This window comes from Perognathus longimembris, chromosome 1 (assembly GCF_023159225.1).
Source record: "Perognathus longimembris pacificus isolate PPM17 chromosome 1, ASM2315922v1, whole genome shotgun sequence".
Classification (NCBI taxonomy): domain Eukaryota; kingdom Metazoa; phylum Chordata; class Mammalia; order Rodentia; family Heteromyidae; genus Perognathus; species Perognathus longimembris.
In genome coordinates this window covers 45,259,305-45,264,719 of record NC_063161.1, presented here as the reverse complement: position 1 = coordinate 45,264,719, position 5,415 = coordinate 45,259,305, and positions in this window count along the sequence as shown.

Genomic DNA, 5,415 nt, shown 5'->3' with positions numbered 1-5,415 from the left:
GTCTAGAGCAAAGGACCCTGGAAAGAAGAGGACCCCAAACATGTGAATATTTTCCTTTTTCTTTTTTTTCAGTCCTGAGGCTTGAACTCAGGGCCTGGGCACTGTCCTTGAGCTGCTTTTGCTCAAGGCTAGCACTCTACCACTTGAGCCATAGTACCACTTATGTTTTTTTTTCTATTTATGTGGTACTGAGGAATCAAACCCAGCATGCTAGGCAGGCTCTACCAATAAGCCATATTCTTAGCCATGAACTATTTTTCTAAGGCTGTAGTTTGAAAGGAGTTCAAGACTCAGGTAGGGGACACCTCATCCATCACTTACTAACAAGCTTTCTTTGGGGGGCGGGCAGTAACTGAGGATCAGGGCATTGTGCCTTAGCTTTTCACTCAAGGTTAGTGCTCTTTTTTCTTTTTTGCCAATCCTTAGGCTTGAACTCTGGGCCTGGGCACTGTGAGCCTCTTTGTACTCAAGGCTAGTGCTCTACCACTTGAGCCCCAGCGCCACTTCCAGCTTTTTCTGATTAATTTATTGGATATAAGAGTATCATGGATTTTCTTGCCCAGGCTGGCTTTGAACCATGGTCCTCATATCTCAGCCTCCTTAGTAGCTAGGATTACAGGCATGAGCCACTGGCGCCTGGCTCCCAAGCTTTTGTTCTTTTTAGTTAAGGGATTGGAAAATAGAGAAAACCCAGTGGGCTGGGGATATGGCCTAGTGGCAAGAGCGCTTGCCTCGTATACATGAGGCCCTGGGTTCAATTCCCCAGCACCACATATACAGAAAATGGCCAGAAGTGGCGCTGTGGCTCAAGCGGCAGAGTGCTAGCCTTGAGCAAAAAGAAGCCAGGGACAGTGCTCAGACCCCGAGTCCAAGCCCCAGGACTGGCCAAAAAAAAAAAAAAGAGAGAGAGAGAAAATCCAATTGCTCCCACTTGGTCTCTCCCAGTTTCAGGTCACAGGGATTTCCTCAGTTTCATTTCCTCTCACTTATAGGGGTCCCCAAATTACCACACAATCCAGCCATAGAGGGTTGAGCTGCCTTGATAGATTTGGTCACTCCTTGATTCTGTTCTGTCCAGTTCTCTCTCAGGAGGAAAAGAGATACTTGCTTTTCTGTGTCCAGTAAGGGAGGGACATTGGTTCTGCAAATATTTGTACTGGCTGCTCAATTCTTGTCCTCTTGTGACACACTTAACCTCAGTACCTAAGACTTTGCCCTTTGAGATTTTCTGTATATTCTTGCTCCATTCCCATACCATGCACATGATAGGAGCCAGAGAAATTCAGAATTAGATTACATGCTTATGACTCTCTCATTTTATTTCTCTTACCAATTTATTTATTTTTTGCTGTTACAGGTGATTGTACTCAGGGGCATGGCACTGTCCTTTAGCTTTTTGTTTTTGCCAGTCCTGGGGCTTGGACTCAGGGCCAGGGCACTCTGTCTATGAGCTTTTTTGCTGAAGGCCAGAACTCTACCACTGTGAGCCACAGCTGCAATTCTGGTTTTTAGATGGTTAATTGGAGATAAGAGTCTCATGGACTTTCCTTGGCTAGCTTAGAACCATTGATCTACAGATCTCAGCCTCCTGAATATCTAGGATCACAGGTGTGAGCCACCAATGCCCAGCTTTTTTGCTCAAGGTTGGCACTTTACCACTGTGCCACACCTCCACTTCTGGCTTTTTTTTTTTTTTTTTTTTTTTTTTTTGCTGGTTAATTGAAGGTAAGAGTCTCAAAGACTTCTCTGTTCAGGCTGGTTTGAACAATCCTCAGATCCCAGCCTCCTAAGTTGCTAGGATTACAGGTGTGAACCACTAGTGCTCTTTTCAATTTAAAAATAAAATTAGCATTTTGTAGTCCCAGCACTAGAAAAGAGATGTTGAGTTCAAGAAGATCAGGCTGTATTTCACACTAAGATCCTATCTGCTCCCCACCCTCCTGCCCCCCTTTCATCAATTGTAGGTCTTGAATTCAGGGCGTCAGGGCTGGCTCTGAGCCTCTTTGTGCTCAAGGCGAGCACTCTACCACTTATACCACAGCACCACTTCTGGTTTTTGAGTGGTTAATTGGAGATCAGCGTCTCACAAGGGACTTTTCTTCCCAGAGCTGGCTTTGAATTTTAATCTTCAAGTCTCAGCCTCCTCAGTACTCAGTAACTAGGATTACGGCTTTGAGTTATCAGCGCCCAGCTTGCTCTCTCCCTTTTGTGTAGCTGGGATTATAGTCACATATCACCACACTCAATTTATTGGTTGAAATGGAATTTTACTCACTTTGTACCCAGGCTGGCCTCAAACCTTGCTCCTCTCAATCTCTGTCTCCCAAGTAGTTAGTATTGTAGTTGTGAGCCAGGGCACCAACCCCAACTATTGTTTTAATCCCACTTTCTGCCTTACCCTTACCAGAACCATTGGGAAGCCAGAAAGCTGATGTCCTCCGCCCCCCCCGGCCAATAGTGAATGGTATAGCACTTGCAAATATTTACTAACTCTTTTTGAACCAGACTTTGGCTTTGTCACCTTTGTCCTATAGTGAAAAATTGGCCTTTCCTTTTTCCTTTTTCTTTTTAGTCTTTGCTAATTTATCTCTCTCTCTCTCTCATTCTCTCTTCCTACTCCCTCTTTCTTTCCCCTCCCACTCTCTCTCCCTCTTTTCCTCCCTCCCTCTCTCTTTTTCTTTCTCTATCAATCCTGAGGCTTGAACTCAAGACCTGGACACTGTACCTGAGCTCTTTTACTCAAGGCTAGAACTCTATCACTTTGAGCCACAGCTCCACACCTGACTCTTCACTATAATAATTAAAAAATAAATAAAAACCAAAAACTAAAGAGATATTTTTTTTTTGCCAGTCTTGGGGCTTGAATTCAGGCCTTGAGCACTGTCCCTGAGCTTTTTAGCTCAAAACTAGTGCTCTACTACTTGAGCTACAGCTCCACTTCTGGCTTTTTTGGTGGTTAATTGGAAACAAGAGTCTCATGGACTTTTCTTGTCTGGGCTGGCTTTGAACCTCGATCTTCAGACCTCAGCCTCCTGAGTATCTAGGATTACAGGCATCAGCCATGGTGCTGGCTATCACCTTTTTAAATACCAATGTAACATACATTTGTTACTATGATAGTACCTTCAATCTACACCACTACTGCAGGATTGGGGTTCGTTTCTCAATCAGTGTAACTGCAACTTGCATAGCAGGGATAGAATATGGGTCCGAATTGGGCACCAGTGGCTCACAACTGTAATCTTAGTTACTCAGGAAGCTGAGATCTGAGGATCACAGTTCAAAGCTCACCCAGACAGGAAAGTCTGTTGAGACTTTTTCCATTTAACCAGCAAAAAGCCAGAAGTGGAGCTGTGGTTCAAGTGGTAGAACATTGTCTGTGAACAAAAAAGCTCAGGGACAGTGCTGAGGCCCTGAATTCACGCTCCTAGACTGACAAAGAAAAAAAGAAAAGAAAAGAAATATGGGTCCTAAAACTAGTAAAGAGGCCATGAATGACAGGAGCGATAAACCATCCTCTGTGATGGATGACAAGAAATTAAAACCAAAGCTAGTCACTGGTGGCTCACACCTCTAAGATTAAATATTCAGGAGGCTGAGAGCAGAGGATGGAGGTTCAAGACCTGCTGAGGCAGACATATCTGTGAGACTCATCTCCAATTAACCACCAAAATCCTGGAAGTGGAGGTATGGCTTAATGGATAGAGTGCAGTCTTGAATGAACAAGCTAAGGGACAGTACTCAGATACAATATATCTCAGTATTATTTGTCCTTCATTTCCCTCTTCCCTTTCTCCTAAGTCCTATAGCTATATTCATATTTTACACACACACACTTTTTTTTCCTCTGCTTGTCTTGGGGCTTGGACTCAGGGTCCAGGCACTGTCCCTGAGCCTCTCTGTGCTCAAGGCTAGCACTCTACCACTTAAGCCCCAGTGCCACTTCCGGCTTTTTCTAAGTAGTTTATTGGAGATAAAGAGTCTCATGGACTTTCCTGTCCAGGTTGGCTTTGAACCATGATCCTCAGTTCTCAGCCTTCTGGGTAGATAGGGTTATAGGCATGAGCCACCATGCCTACTTTATATATCTTTTAAGTCCTGATTATGCAAGTGAGTTAGAACATGCTACCTGTGGTTTCATGAGCTTGGCTTATCGCATTCAACATCATGATTTCCAAGTCCCTGCACCTTCCTGTAAATGAAATAATTTTCACTTTTTGCGTGTGTGTGTGTGGGTACTAGGGTTTGAACTCAGGGTACTACGTAGGCTTTCAACTCTGCTGTTACTTAACCACTTGAGCCACATGGGCAGTCCATCCCCTTGCTGGTTATTTTGGAGATGGAGTCTCACAAACTCTTCTTGAATGGAAGCCTGAGGAGCGAGGGTTACACATGTGAGCTACTGACGCCCAGCTATAGTTTTTATTTTTTTATGGCCGAGTAACATTCCATGGTGTGTGTGTGTAGGAGAAAAAGTGTGTGTGTATACTACACTTTATTCATTCACCAGTTGTTCAGAATCCTGATTCTATCAGTTGGCAATTTTGAGCAGAGTTACAATATATATGGGTATGTAGGTATCACTCTTCTATACTTTTTTTTTTCAAACTTGTGCTCCTTCTGCCTCTATGTTCTAGTAGCTTGGATTACAGGTGTATACCACTACACCCAGACAGATTTTTTTTGGCCAGTCCTGGGCCTTGGACTCAGGGCCTGAGCACTGTCCCTGGCTTCTTTTTGCTCAAGGCTAGCACTCTGCCACTTGAGCCACAGCGCCACTTCTGGCCTTTTCTATATATATGTGGTGCTGGGGAATCGAACCCAGGGCTTCATGTATACGAGGCAAGCACTCTTGCCACTAGGCCATATCCCCAGCCTTTTTTTTTTTTTTTGAGATACTGGGGCCTGAATGCAGGCCTCTGCCTGACAGGCAGGCTCTCTCCCACTTGAGCCATGCATGGCTCCAGTCCTTTTTGGCCTGGTTACTTTTTAGAAAGGGTCTCACTTTTTTCCTGGGCCAGCCTACGTAGTGATTCTATTTATACTTCTAGGGAAGGTGGGGAAACAGAAAAAGAAAAAAAAAGAAAAAGAAAGTCTGACAGTCTAACACTTTAAAGGTCTTCCAAAAACAAACACAGGTGGATGGCTTAGGGAACTTAGACAAATTGGCAAGTCAGAACAAGACCAGTGGGCTGGGGATATGGCCTAGTGGCAAGAGTGCTTGCCTTGTATACATGAGGCCCTGGGTTTGAATCCCTAGCACCACATATACAGAAAACGGCCAGAAGTGGCACTGTGGCTCAAGTGGCACAGTGCTAGCCTTGAGCGGGAAGAAGCCAGGGACAGTGCTCAGGCCCTGAGTTCAAGGCCCAGGACTGGCCAAAAAAAAAAAAAAAAAAAAAAGAACAAGACTAG